The 15,996-nt window shown below is 35.7% G+C and overlaps 1 protein-coding gene across 9 annotated transcripts in view; it reads left to right on the top strand.

The window, feature by feature from the left end:
• The window catches only part of HDAC9 (histone deacetylase 9), a 999,599-nt gene that overhangs the window by 475,297 nt on the left and 508,306 nt on the right, over positions 1–15,996 (top strand). The gene's annotated exons all lie outside the window — the stretch shown is intronic.

The raw sequence follows: 15,996 nt of genomic DNA, 5'->3' as shown, positions 1-15,996 counted from the left end.
TTTGCAGAATATATTAATGGTGTGATGAAAATAGGATCGCTCGTTGAATATAGGACTGTTTCCTGTAAACTGAGTCTGGCCTCGGAGAGCAGAGTTGGATGCTTACTGCCTATTCTCTAAAGTTTGGAGTCTTTGGTCTTGGTTCCGTCTCACTTTGAGAACGTATAGCTCCTGGACTGTTTCTCTGCAGGTGTCATTGACTTTCTGCATATGATTTCTGGTTCACCTAAGTCCTAACTGCCAGTCCTGCCTCTCCTGCAATCCATTCTCCCTTGCCACCTAAGACATAATGTTCTGTGGTTGCTCCATTTTGTCTCTTCGCATATCACTCAGAATTGTTGTGTACCAGATGAAGCTCACTGTTTTAGGCACTATTTAAGGGGCACGTGAAGAATCACTTCCCTCAGGAAGCTGCAGTCTTCATGGGAAAGGTTCACAAAGTATATAATGGATAATTATTATATGAACTTCGTTTTACATAAAATTTTGTTGGAATTATATAGCAATATTTTAAAGTTACTATTTGAGAATTATTGTGTCCTGAATCATCTTTCTCCTAGACTGATGCATAATTCCTCCCACTGACCACTCCTAACACTGAAAAGAAGCATGTTGTGAACACTGCAAAGTAAACTATTAGAGTTCAATGGCCATCACGTAAAGGTACTGAAATATTAAAAAGATGGTATTTTATGAGCAGTGGAAAATTTTGTCATAGAAATTTCAACTGACACTGTCTTTATTACTATTCTGTATCTACATCTGAAGACCTAGACTCTAGTAGTTGTAATACAATAGGTGTAAAAGGTGGGGAAAAGCCAATTCTTGTCAATGTGGCACCAAACATTATCAAAGCTAATCTCTTAAGGGTGTCAGAGAAATTAAAGTTGCCTTTGGCTCCATGTTATAAGAACTGACTGAAATTTCAAACTACCCTCAGTAGCTGACTACATACAGCAGCAGGAAGCCTTCAATTAACTGCATCAGTTCTATTTGCAGTACAAAGGATCTGTGGCTTAGGATAGCCTACATAACTTAAACAGAAAAAAACTCAACTAGATCTTAACAGTATCCTGAAGTACAGCCTGAGAGAAAAAGATACAGGGGGTCAGTCAGGAGCATGGGGGATAGTAACTAACTCAAAGGCAAAGAGCTCTTAGGTGGAGCTTTAAAAAATGTTCTATCTAGTCAATAAGAAATTCAGTGAAATTTTGTTTGAAAAAAGGTAAGCCAGAATGTAGAGCAACATTCTACATTTTAGAAATTATAACAGTAAAAGTCAGCAATAGTGATACACAATAATTTAGTAGAGAAAAAAGATGAACTTTTAGAAGAATGGGGGTAGAAGAATTCTTGAGGTTATACATAGAAAATCACATGGATTTGATAGTGAGAGATCATTTGCTTTTGATTCTGAGTCTGATTCTGTTTCTAGGACTACAGTTAAAATAATGGAGGAACATTAAGAGAAAGAATTAGAGCGTGGTAGTGGTTCTAATCTTTTACTCTTTGAAGCTATAGCTTACACTAATTTTTCAGAAAAATCTGTTGGAGACTTGCATGTCTTTTGCATAATTTTAGTTAAAGCTGAATTATCTAAATTTTGTCACTTTTGTTCTTCCCGTTTTTCTTCCCTCTCCTTCTGCTTTATAGACCATGTCTAATTAAGTAAATTAACATTTTTGAAAAAAACTTTAAGCATTGAGAAAATTTGGGGGAATCTCTGGGTAATGTCACAAAATTAGATTTGAAAGTCACTGAAAGAAATATTGTGGCTCAATAAGGAAGTTGTTAGGTTTGTGATAATACTGAAAAAAATCTTGTAGTTTGGTTTTCTCTAAATTAAGGTTCACAATACAAAAGTCATTCTGAGAATTGTAATTAGCATTTTAAAAGTCTGATATTTTGCACAGTATTTGGTAATTATTTTTGGTAAATGATTTTTACAGAAAATGTTCCAGCAAATTAAAATAAAAATCTTTAGGGAGCCAATGTATGATTTTCTGTATTGATATATTTATGTAAAATTTAAATGGTAAAAAATGTAATATATTATTTTTTGAGTTTTGAACTTATTGGGATATTTATGTTATATATGTCTCTGTATAGATGATAATAAAAAATAATTTTGACTAAAAATGGTATTCCAATAATAGTTCATGGAAACTGTCTTCTATACAGATTATAGTTTTCATGACTTATTCTCTTTAATAATTTTAAGTCAAAATTTTTTTTCAGAAAGTAGATTTTTGGAGCCAATAAGTAAAAATGATAAATACCAGTGTAGCATATTAGAAGAAGTGTTGTGTAGCATATTAGTGAAGCATCTTATATATAAGTAGAAACAAAAATAATTAAGGTAAACCAATATATTCATAACCCTAATGGAGGAAATGGAATAAATTCTCTTCTGGTTCTTCAGACCATATGGACATTCTGTTTTTTTACTGAAAATTCTCAGACACGATCTGTAAGATTAATGCTTATTCTTCTTTGGCCCTTTACTTGCTTTGTAATAGTCTCCAACTGAGCATTAAAAATGACTTAATGAACTCATAATTATATAGACTAGGAGCATTCTCTTTGGTAGGAGTTTCATTCTAGGAAGTCACCTTTAAAAGTGGTACCATATTTCCAATGTATAAGTAATTTTGCACTAATAATATTAATAATAACAGTAAATTTTATGGTAGTGATAGATACACAGAAGATAGGAATCAGTTTACTGGGGGTTTAATATGGAATATAGCTTATCATCTTTCAGCATATGAAGCATTAGAAGATAATATTTTTCCATCTCCTCTGCTCCTCCCTTCAACTTCAACAATTTCCTGCCCAGTCTAGAGCTCATATGTTTGGAATGATAGATATTGCCAAAGGAACCACATCAGTAAAAAACCTGAGGTAAAATGGCTATTTCAGTCATCAGAGTTTTACTAGGGTACTTGTATGACTTTTCTATTTTCTTGTTTGATGTCTTTTGTCCTTCCATTCTCTGAATCTCTTGAATCCCAAACATTTGTCTGGCTGTAAAGCCTTTTTCCTTATATGACTCAATATAAGAGGGCTTTAAACAGCTAAACAAAATAACAATGAATGAAAAATGTCTGTAGCCAAGAAGAAAATTAATAATAGGAGGCAGGAAATAACCAGAGAGGAAAAAAAAAACGTTTGAGTGGTGGTGAAATGTCTTTGAGGTAACCCTGCAGGGTGAGATACCTCTCACCTCCTCCTCTTTTTTTTTACCTGCATCACCCTCTGAAGGCCTTCAGTTGACGTAGGACATAAAAGCAAATTAGAAGGTGGTAGGAAATCAGCAAGTGAAGAAGGGGAGGGATGGTCCAGATCAGAATGAGGACAAAGATACTACTTTAGTTGAGTCTGAGTTTAGTTTCCATCAGACACTTAGTTTGGAGGAATCAGTGGTTAACACATGAATGCTCCTCTAGATCTCCAATATAGAAAGCAAAGGAGATTGAGAAACTTAGTGGACCAGTCCCTAGGATTTGTTAAAGGAATTTGAGAATCTTCCACTGATGCCTTTAACTTAACAGAAAAAGAACCGATGATTGTGCATTTTGTGTATTTTTGCTCATACCCATCATGTAGTTTGTTTCATAAATAGGCCTATTTTTTTCTGTTATTTCTTTAGTTGTTTTTAGAGTTTGGAAGAAAGTCCATTCATATATTTTTGAGGAAAGAGACTTGTACTAGTTGGATTGACCAGTTTTTAAAATCCTTACCTGGTTTCCATTGATCTGATGTGGTACATGATTTGCCGTGACATCCATCCTTTTAAAATGAATTATAAATTCAACATTTTGCTCCATTCGTCACATTACTTATCCATAAATTTTAATCTAACTTCTAATTACTTTTTAAAAATACACAGTGCTTTCAGAATGGTCCAATTATATAATAATATATATTCTACCTGAAAACAACATTGTTAACATCGTATGGAAGCTGCTCCTGGAATTGAGGGAGACTGGTTCATGGAAGGTTAGCCAGTGCCATGACTGCTTCAGAACATAAATAACATTTTACATACTAGTAGTGTTGAACGAAAAATGATAACCTTACCGAAAGCCACTTCTACTGCTGTGTGGCTCCAACAAATGATTTGTACATTTAGTGAGATTTTTTTTCAGGGATTTTTTTCAGCTAATGTAAAATCTAGGGAAAAAAAAAAAGAAACTCTTGTTGAGAAGTCTCTGAAAGGGTGTGAAGTTTCTTATTTTACACTTGTTAACTTTTTATTTTATTCAAAGTGCAGAAATAGGCTATTGGTCATGCATCATAAACTTACCACCTGGGTCCACCCAGCTTTCTGAGGGATTTTCCCTAATGTCACAAACTTCTGAAGATGTATTTCATGTTTGTAAAGGTATTGGGTGCTTAATTTTATATATATAATGGGCATTTTTGTGTGTGTGTATATAAAATAAAATGTATGTACATAATACTTGCATAAATATTGAGAGTTTAAAGATGTATATGTATGTATTGATATATGTAGATGTATATATATAGTTTTAAGAAATCAAATCAATCAGTATTGAAAGGCTTATAATAAAAAGAAACTGTTCTCTCTCCAGTTTCACCTTACTCCTAGTCCATATTGGCCAATTTTAGCAATTTCTGACTTTTATGCTTTGCATGACCTCTATATTCTTAAATAATCTACTTGATTTATTTACTTTAAACGTGTCTGTTGACTTATTGATGTTCATGAGAATAGCTCACTAATTTTCCTCTTCCCTCCCCCATTTCATAATATAGTTATATCGATGTTCTTACTTCTTCTGCTTATTATTACTATTTAAATTTTTTACTGATGCTTTGTAAACCCAGCAACAATAGGTTCTTCTCAGGTCTTCAGTTGGCTGAGGTTGTATGCAGATTTGAATGATTTGGAATGTAAGGAAAACTACAATGTGGTAGACTAGCAAACTGTAAACACCGTATAAATGTGCTTTCTTAAGGAATGTGGTTTCACTCAAATTACTATTTTAGATAAGAAAAGAATTTAAACCACTTGACATAAACTAGAGGAAATTGTTAAATGATTTATCTTAATTTCTTCAAATTCTTTCCCTGATGTGTGTGTAATTAAGAACCAAATAAGAAATGGACTCTTAAAAAACACTATAAACTTAAAAGAAAGTCACCTTTTTTTCTATGATTGAAAAAAAAGCAAACACCCCTAAAGTTAATGCATGGGCTCTATGTTGCTTTTGACAGTCTTTAGCCAAATTGATGCATTTCTTGTAAGTAAGAAAATGGGGAGGAGAAAAATAAAATCCTGTTTCCTTCCTACTTTTCTTCTGATGCATCAACTCTGCACATGTAATTCTGTCTTTATGTGCTTGTGTAAGCACAACTCGATGCCTTTAACCTCCCAGAACTGCCCTTCTGCTCTCTGAATTATACTGAACTCAACTTCAATGCAAACAAGTAAAGGAAATGTTCCAAAAGTTGATTCGTGATAAAGAATGAACTCTGTTTTGTCAAAATGTTGGTGATTCTGAAAGAAAATATTGTAAAATAGATTTTTTTTGGTTCAAAGCATTTTGTTTGCTATTGTGTTTTTATGTTTGAAGAATTAAAGTATTTCCATACTGAATGATCACATTTCAGCTACTAGATCAGAAATTCTGTTGTCTACCATGATATCATGAGTTCTCCTAAATATATCTTTCTAAAGCTAGATTTAAATTTTTGATTAGTTCAGAGTATAGGGATGGGAAGAGAAATGGTTTGATTATTTAAAATATACCGATTCTCAAAATTAATTTGTACTTTTAAGTTAAATAATACAGCTTTCATGGAATATCATAAACATTCGTTTTATCCCTCCTCTCTCTCAGCTCTGCTGTTAACCATAGTGAGAGCTGTCCAGGCCTTAACACCAACTTGAATTTCAAGTTCTCCATGAATTGAGTAAGATTATTAGAATGTAATATATTAATCCTATATAGTTTTTAAAAATCAAAATAAGGCATATATTTAGTTAAAAAAGTAAAAAAACTCTTATAATGAAAATAGCTGTCCTCTTCTCTGCCTCTCTTCAGTTTCCTTCTCCAGTTTACAGGGGTAATTACCTTCAGCAGTTGTTCCTTCTTCTGGTCATCTACCTTAAAATTTCTACATAATGTGCTCATATAGAAAATTCTTAGTGTATAAATTTTAAGCATTATATATTATTGTTTCCTTGCCCAGGGAGATGAGGAAGTTCCAATACCCATTTATATATACACCCACGAGTGTCCGCACGCCACATGTCCATGCACATATGCACACACACGTGCGCACACACGCACATTTCTTCTCCACCCTCCCCAGCAGTTGTATCAAAGTGTTAAGTAAAATCAACTAGTGTTTAAACGACTAGTAAAATGTCGCTTATTGCTGAGCCAGCTGTGCCTGTTTTCTTTTTCAGTTGTGCCTTTTTCCTGGAGTTCATTGTAAATTTACCCCCTATTTGTCTGATTTTCTGTGCTTGAATACCTCTGCTATGTGCTTATAAAAGATATTTGCCATACCTGCAACATTTCCACTCTGTCTCTTCCTAGAGTTTCCTACCTTTTGTCACTATTGCGAACTGTTTGTTCTCTAGGCGTTGCACCTATCCTGGGTCTTTTCCTCGGCTGTCTGTTTCAGTGATCCCCTCTTTCTTGGATCCTTATGGCTTCTTTATTGGTTTCCCCATTGTTTTTATTTTTGGAAGAACATCTTAAGGTATCTTATATTTATTGAATTCTTACTTGTCTGAAAATGTCATTTTTCTCTCTTTATAAGTGATAGATTTCTGTGGCTGGGCATAGAATACTAGTCGAAAATCATTGTGAATTCCGATCCCAATTTGATTCTATTTCCTTTATATGTGGCTTCCCCACCCTCTTTGGAAGCTTTTTACAATCTTCTCCTTATCTCTGTTCTAACATTTCACAATGATGTGCCTTAGTCTTATTTTATTCATTTTGCTGGGTAATTCTGTGGACCCTTTCAGTTTGGAGGCTCATTTTCTTCAGGGTTCTCTTTTTTTTTTTTTTTTTTTTTTGAGAATCATCCTTTTTCCAAGTGTCCTGTTCTAATTTTAATGCACGAAGTAACTTCCTTTATTAGATAGAAGATATTATAGTCAATCAAATGTTTATTTTTCTACCTGTACTTTGTGCTTCCCACCCCTGCCTCCGGCTCCCCCAGCGCCCAACTTCACATTTGTTTTGCTCTCTCCTGCACATTGGGAACTATCATATTTATGAGTGAGCATTTGTATACTGCAGTCATTTGTAGACTAGAGGGCTTTCTGTACAGGAGGCCTGAGTGGTTAGCAGTCCTTTGCTTGGGTGTGCGTGTGTCTGTGTAGATGTAGGTAGGGGGAAATACTAGCATACAGGTAGGTATCTTTCGTTTTCTTCTCCTGAGTTGTTCAGTGTCCCCAGGAAAGAATCTTCCAGGCTTCTGTTTCAGGGGAATATGCCTGGCTACCAGAGCTCAAGGAGTAGATTGGCAAGTAGACTAGGCAGACTTGTACTCAGTCTGCAGCTTTTCAGCTCTACCTGTGTCCCATGTTTTCTGTTAGGGCTGTGGGGCCCCAGCTCAGTTCAGTTCATCTGGAGAATACCTCTCTAGTCTTGTAGTGGTAATGGGCCTGGTGCATGTGGAGGGTGGAAAGGGGCATGGAGAGGAGGAGAAGTCTCTTGGCTGTGAGAGAGAGGACATGGTAGTTGAAGTGCTCTGTGATCAGACCTGAAACCAGTCCCTCTGCATTTGACCCTGCACGTGACCACTCAGCTTCCTTGCTGCCCGTGCCTGCAAGCTCTGAGCCTCTGGGAATTCTCTGGCCTGGGGCTGCCGGCTCCTCCCTCCTGCGGTTCCTTCAGTGGTGCCGGCTCCATTCAGCGGAGCTCTTAATCAATTACCGTTCAATTCACTTTCCCCTTTCCACGTTTCGTTGAACTCTCCTGCTCATTTTTGTTATCTCTGCCATTTTCTTTTCCACTATAAATTTAAAGAATTTTAATTCTTCCACTGCCATTTTATGGCATTTCTGAAAGGAACAGAAATAAATGTATTTAGTCAATCTGTCATTTTTATTCAGAAGTCACACAGTTTTAAATCACCCAAAATTAACATTATTGATATTATGGTTGATGTTCTTCTTCTTATGATTATTGGAAGCATGAGGTGTTTTAAGATAATAATACTGGAACGTTTCTAAGAAATCTTCTAAAATCGATTACTGAAGAAGCCTGTTACAGCCATGGACCTTATCAACATCTGTAATTTTAAGGAGGATGTCCTAAGATTAAAGTTTGTGGTGGACATCTGTGATCTCTATCAATAATGCATTCATATCTCCATACATTCATTTCTTTATAAAAGCTCATCCACCCAGAACTCAGCTCTCCAGCAATCTCATTTTATTGATAACAAATGCCAGAACAAAGAAAGTATCAGAAATGGCTTTGAAACAACACAAGCTTGTATTTGAGTCTGCAAATGTTCCTCTGGGGATAGCCTGTAAGGGCCTTAAGCAAAAAAGCATTTACTTCTATTTCATAACCCGTTATAATAGCTTTTGAAATGTACATTCCAAATACACAGAAGTTAGAAAACAAAATACAAGAAAATGAGAGGAAAGCATTCCAGAAGGCAGAAGGCAAGAAATGATCTATGAAATGCTCAACCACAAAGAGACAGGAGAAATAGAACTGATGAACAGAGGAACTCAGATTCCTATTAGGAGCTTGTAATTGAAGCTCTCGGTGCCCCGCCCAAATCTACCAGGGCTCTACCATTTTATGTTAGCTGGTGGGGCTCTTGCCAGCATAGATCTCTCTCTGCCTAAATTCTTTCTCTGGTAGCTTGAGCCTACATCACATGCCTATTACAGGTGCATGACAGGTCAGAAGTGCCAGAGAATTAATGCCACCAGGAACTAGCTCATAACCAGTGACTGACAGGAGTTGATGTGTAAATATCCTAGCTTCCTTGCCCCTTGGTTGAGTAAGTCTAAAGAATGTGTTGTGCACTGGCAACCAGAGGCCCCCAGAGAGATGAAGCTCCAGTTGTCCACCGTGGTGATTTACTTATTTCTTTGCTGCCCGCCTTTATTGTCTCATTCCCCTTCTCTGCTACTGGTGTTTTGTAGAATCATCTCCCAAATAAACTACTTGCACTACAATTTTTGACTTAGGTTAGGAGAACCTGAACTGAGTAAGGACCTTTTAGAGTTGGGGAACAATGATATATTCTTCAGTAGGACAGTGTGATATGTACGAAAAGTAAAATATCTAATTTTCAGATGATGCACAGTCACTGAGGAAATAATCAGTTATATTCAATATGTTTTGTTTAAGAACATGAGAATTATGTGTATATTTAAGAAAGATTTCCCATTTAAAATAGGTAATCTATTTCAGGTCCAGTGTTTGACTTTTATCTATACAGAAATTTAAATCATCCTGAATGATTCATTTGATTAGAATTCTAGATCTCCAAGATGTTATTGTGCTAATTAAAACATGTGTGAATGTTAAAGTATTTTAATAAATTGGGGATCGTTAACTTAATAGTGCTCAGTAAAAAGCCTACCTAAGCCTCCAAAAATTCATGGAAATATGCTAGTGAAGGTATTAATGAAGTTAATCATATAGTTGCTACTCGCTACAGAAGCTTCAAAAAAAAGTTTTTTTAAAGTCATACACCTATTATGAAATAAATGCTGACATGAAACACTGTGAGTATATCTGTGTTCACTCTTCCTCAGCTTCTCCTGGAAGTTAGTTTCCTAAAATATCATTATTGCCAACATGTTTCCACATTCTCCTAATCCTCCTGGGATTATCTGAAATATGGGACAAAACATACTTACGCTCAACTACAGAAATTTAACTAACATGAATAATTGTAGGGCAGACATTTTAAGTGTAACCTGAATAAGTTATCCTCTGTGCTTCTTTTTCCTGATATCTCATCTTCTAACTGAAAAAGGGTAGAAGAGATTGAGGAATAGACTTTTGGGACAAGTAGAGGAGAGAGCCAGTTCTCTCTGCCAGGAGAATGGAGGATATTTATTTGTTGTTATTATTTCTAGAGGAATGTAAATGAATGAAAAGGAGAGAAAAAGGCAGAGAAGGCATAGAGAAGTAATGAGAGAGCGAAGCCAATGAACTAAAAATAGACTTGTTGCATATTCATATTTCACAGGGTTTTTCTTCACTCTTTATCCCCAACTCTACAAGAAAATCAGATGCCCACAAAAAGTCCACGAGTGAGTGGGTTTGTTTTTATAGGGATCAAAAGGATAAATGGTTTTTTAAAAATTTATGTTTACAACAGGATCAATGCCAGGGCATGGATGAAAGTGAAAAACGCAGCAGAAAACAATAATTTAGTGGCGACAGGAAGTTAAAGCCAGATGGCCCTGGGAATTCCCTTAAATAGGAGGGAACATCATTGGACTTTGCGTATAGAGGGAAATACAAGTCCAATCCAATCTGACCTAAAAGTTATAGGGGGGAAAAGTTAAGGGTTTGGGAGACGTGGCTAATATCTGAGTGTTTAACCATTCAGTGTCCACAGACTTTACAAGTCTTGAAAATGCTCAAATCCTGAAATTGAGCATTTCATTTTCAGCCACAGGTTGAAGAGGTGGACTGTCATCTTTCTTAAGGCCTCAGTTGATGGGCGGGTGACACCTCTAGTCCCTCTGTAACTCTAAGGCTGTGCTTTCAGTGCCTGGAATGATCTCTGCTCTATGCTGTACTCTGCAAGCTATCAGGCCACTCATTCCCCTCTAGCCTCGATTGTACAGAGAGAAAAGAGCTATAATATCTTTTCCCCTGACAGTTCTCTGCTATTATTTTCTGTACTTCTCTGGCATTCACCCTCTGAATTTCTCTCCTGGTCTTCCATTCACTTTCATTCTCCCATGGGATCTCTCTTTCCCCATAGTCCTCCTCTCCCAGGTTTGGTGATGTTTATCTTTGTTGTCTGGTATCCCCATGGATGACAGGTCCTGTCTATCAGTTTGCTAATCAACGCATAGCTCAGCCACAGCCTTATGAAATAAACACGCTAGTTCAAGTATGTTGGTATGTTGAGTTGGAAAGGTAAAATATAAGTCTTGCATACTTAGTGAAAGGAATAAATTGCTTCACTTTTGTTGACACTTATTTTGGAGTAGATGAAAGGACAGTCTGGTAAGGTCAGAGCATGTGTTTCAGAATCAGATATTCAGGGACTTGAATTTTACTTCTACCTCTTACTAATTAAGCACTATTTAATTCCAACAAGCCTCAATTCTCATATAAAATCAGGATGATAGTACTTGTCTGGTGTATGCGGTGAAATGGAAAGCACCTTTCACATGATAGCGTTGTGGATAAATTAGGTTTGCAATAGTTAGTCATAATAAGAATGTTAAATTAGTGACTCAGTGGCTGTCTCAGTGAATGGAGTACAGAAAGGGGAAAAGAGTAATGTTACAGTGGAGAAACCAGGCAGAAACCTCCTTAACCAAGTGATCAAGGTGAACCTCACCAGTGATAAGTACGAGGGTCTCCTATACTTAGGTGGATGTGATGAAAAGGGTATTTCACGTCTTCATGTTCTTCTCCAAAATTCATATCCTCATTCTAATAATGCAAAAACAAAAAAAAAATCAGACAAACTCAATTTGAGGAACAGTCTAGAAAACACTTGAGCAGTAATCTTTAAAAAGCATGAAGATCATGAAAAACCAGGGAAGACTGGACAATGGCACACATCAGAGGAGATTAAGTAGACCCAGCCACTAAATGTAACTTGGGACCTGGACTGGATCTTGAACAGTTAAAAGGATGTTAATGGGAAACTGATGAAATCCAAGTAAAATCTGTAGATTAGTTCATAGTATTGTAGCAATATTAATTTCTTAGTTTTGACAAACATCCTATGGTTATGTAAGATGTTAACATTAGGGGAAGCTGGGAGAATCATATATGGGAACTCAGTGTATTATCTTGACAACTTTTCTGCACATCTGAAATTATTCCAAAATAAAAAGTTTAAAAAAATTTTTTTAACATTTAAAAGTAAAACTTCAGTGACAGAGGACGGATCAATGGTTGCCAGTGGTTGGGGTAAGTGGAGCATAAGGGAGTTTTTTGGGGTAATGGACCTATTTTGTATCCTGATTGTGATTATAGTTTTTTTTTTCATTTAGCAATATGCACTTAAGATTTTTTAATTAATTTTTTATTGGAGTATAGTTGATTTACTATGTTGTGTTAGTTTCTGCTGTACAGCAAAGTGAATCAGTTATACATATATCCACTCGTTTTTAGATTCTTTTCCCATATAGGCCATTACAGAGTATTGAGTATAGTTCCCTGTGCTATACAGTAAGTTCTTTTTTATTTTTTAAACATTTATTAAAAGCTTCAATTTCATTTATTTATTTTTTATACAGCAGGTTCTTATTAGTTGTCTGTCTTATACATAGTAGTGTGTATATGTCAATCCCAATCTCCTATAGTTATATTAATCTATACATGTGCTAAAATTCGTAGACCTACATACCAAAGGAGTCAATTTTACCACATGTCAATTTAAAAAATAAAACGAAGGAAAGAAAGAAAGAAAATTTAATGGGAAGAATATGCTTTAGGGTACAAGAAAAAAATTATAGATTATAAAGTTAGAGACTTGTTTCTTATTATATAACACCAGCATCATCAAACTGACAAAACCTTATTAAATATTTTTGTTCTTTCATTTAACAAATATTCATTGAATCCCAGTGATGTGTTGGACGCCGTGCTGAGGCTTGGAGGTACACAAGAACTGGACATGTTCTAGATATTAAAACAGGTCCTTATTCCAAGATAGGCCAACACATATTATAAAAAATTCTTGTGAGGAATCAGGACATACACTTATGAGGAGTTAAATGGCATAAATATTTCAAGATAACGTATTAAGCAAAGTGAATTATCATGACATAAGTTCAGAGGAGATGTCAACATCCTTAGATGAATAGGGAATTTTGACGAAGGAGGTACATAGAACTTTGAAAAGAGATTCCTTGTCTGTGGTTTCAGACTATTATATTTAGGAAAGGAACATTTAAACACCATAATATTTTTTTTGCTTCAAAAATTTATACTACATATTTTTGTCTCCCTAAATTTGTATGTTGAAGGCCTAAAAACCTGCAAGGTAATCTTATTAGAAGGTGGGGCCTTGTGAGGTAATTAGGTTTAGAAGAGGTCATGAGGGTAGGTCCTCATGAAAGGATTAGTGCCCTTGTAAAAGGAGAGCAGGGATCCTTTTCTCTTTCTCTTCACCACGTAAGGGTAAAACAAGAAAGCAGCTGTCTGCAAACCAGGGAGAGAGCTGTCACCAGACACTGGCACCTTGATCTTGGACTTCTCATCCTTCATAACTATAAGAAATACATGTTTGTTGTTTAAGTCACCCAGTCTGTGGTATTTTGTTACAGCAGTCCAGGCAGACTAAGACAAAAATTATATTAAAATAACCAATATGAATGAGCATTTAGTATAGTAAAACTCTTATAAAGACTTCACATGTATTAACAACATGATCCTTACAGGAACCCTAGGAGATAGGTACTATTATTTCCCTCAATTTAGAGAGAAAGAAACTGAGTTGTCAGACAGTGAAATAACATGCCTAAGATCGTACAGCTGGTAAGTGGCAGAACCAGGATTTGAATCCAGGTGCCTCATGCCAGAGCATACACCCCACCTCACTAAAATACATGGCGTTGATAGTCATGGTTTGTTTCTTTTTTTTTTTTTTTAAACTGGAAATAAGCATGAAATGTTTCAGCTATCCAAGAAACCCTGATTTTTCTGAAAAAAAAAAAAAACTACTTTAAAATACAACTACTTAGAACACACTTTTTTTTTCTGGAAGCAAATAGCCTTTGCCATGCCCTCCGTTTGGCACCCTGCTCGTTGCTAACGTGCATGGATGAGGGCCTATTACTTTGCTTCCTGCCAGCAGAACATGACCTTGGCAGCCTGGCGTGCCAGCCAAGATTCCAAATAGCAAAAGTAGCAGTTAAGTTCCTGAAGAAACTCTTTGAACCACTAAGTATGCCTTGCCTTGTCCAGAGACACGTCCATAGATACGTCAATAGTCCTTTTACGAGGTGGCTCATTAGCTAACGGTTCTAAGTGTGGCTTAATTGTCTCTTAGTTTGCTCACGATGTGCTTGTAGTTCTAATACATTATTTCCTTAATTTTGTGTTTCTTATTGTTGGAATTGCCTAATTTGTCTAAAATAATTCCATTTTGTGTTACTCAGCAATGACCCGTTTGCTTGCAAGCATTTTGGTGACAAACATAACAATTAATTATATGGGATTCTGTTTTGCATTATTTTTGTTGGAACAAAAACAGGAACTCTAATTTCTCTGTACAATTACTGCAAAACAAGGGTGCTCTATAAATGAATTATATGTGGCTAAATGTTCAATTTTTATAGTCTATTTAATTCTGAAAGCTTAATAACAAATTTGATACAAGCTGCCAGTGAACAGAGATGTAGATAACAGGATACGTTCACAGTGATCCATGAAAATATAACCCTTTTATGGTGTGCCTCTATATTGTTTATGCCAAATCTTTCTCTCTGACCTAGACCACTTTTCTGAGTTCCAGACTCCATATTAAATATATCCATTTAGTTGGAGGTTCCCAGCCTCAGTACTACTGACATTTTGGGTTCGCCAGTTTTTGTTGTGGGTGGGCTGTCCTCTACATTGCAGGATGTTTAACAGCATTCTGGGCCTCTGTCCATTAGATGCAAGTATCACCCCCGCCTCCTCAATTGTGATAATCAAGAATGTCTCCAGAAATGGCCAGATGTCTCCTAGGGAACAGTATCATCCCCAGTTGAGAACCACCAACTTAAATATTCTAGAGGCTTATGAAAGTAAACACGTACAAAATTCAACACATTTTCTCCCTCAGATCTTCTCCTCCAGAGGAATTAATAGCATGTGTGAGGCAAATCTTAGCTCTCTCCTTTAATACAACTGTGTTAACTTGATCAAGGTACTAACTTCTCTACACCTTAGTTTCTTCATCTGTAAATATATTCATAAAACCCCCTTCATATGACTGTTGTGATGATTAAATGAATTAATATCAATACATGTAAAACATTTAGAACACTTTCTGACACATAGTATGCTTAAGTTAATAAGTGTTTGCAATAATAAATGAACACTGTTAAATGTTAGCAATATTTGTACCATACAGGAAACTCTTGATTCTTCTTTCCAAAGGACGTGGGCAGACAATTTAAAAAGGGAGATACTGAAGTGACAATAAATAGATGAAATAATGTTCAACATCATTAATAATCCAGAAAAATTTTAAGAGGCATCCTGATGTACTATTTAAATCTATTAAAGTTGGAAAGCTTTAAAAAATACTCTGTATCGGTAATTGTATATCAGAAAGACACCTATACACTGTTGGGAAAATGTGCGGCTATATTCTTTCTGGAGGATCACTTGGCAACACATATTAGAGCTTTAAACTATTTATAGCCTTTAACAGTAAATCTAGTTCTAGAAATTTACCCTGAGCAAGTAATGTGCTGAAAAATTAATAAAGAAGTATGTTGATTACTCTGTTATTTATGATGACAAAAATTAGAAGCAACTTTAAAAACTCAATAATAGAGGAATGATGAAATAACTCATCGTGTATTTGTCATATATTAAGTAGGTATCACATTTTCAAATAATATTTGTAAAACTGGACAAATGCTGTAGGGCAATTCCTGGTTCAGAATGCCTCCCTCACTTTCAAGATAAGACATTAAAAAATCTTTAGGTGTGCAGTAGCATGCACACATTAAACACTCACCTTTTAAAGTTACTTTTTTGGCAACCCCTCTGCCTACTTATCTAGCCGTTTATTCTCCCTAGGTTTCCTTCCCAGTTTCCCAGCACCCACGCA

Source organism: Balaenoptera physalus (assembly GCF_965194825.1).
Source record: "Balaenoptera physalus genome assembly, chromosome: 8".
In the NCBI taxonomy this organism is placed as follows: domain Eukaryota; kingdom Metazoa; phylum Chordata; class Mammalia; order Artiodactyla; family Balaenopteridae; genus Balaenoptera; species Balaenoptera physalus.
The sequence above is the reverse complement of the archived record's forward strand: the minus strand, read 5'-3'. Positions and strand labels throughout refer to the sequence as shown.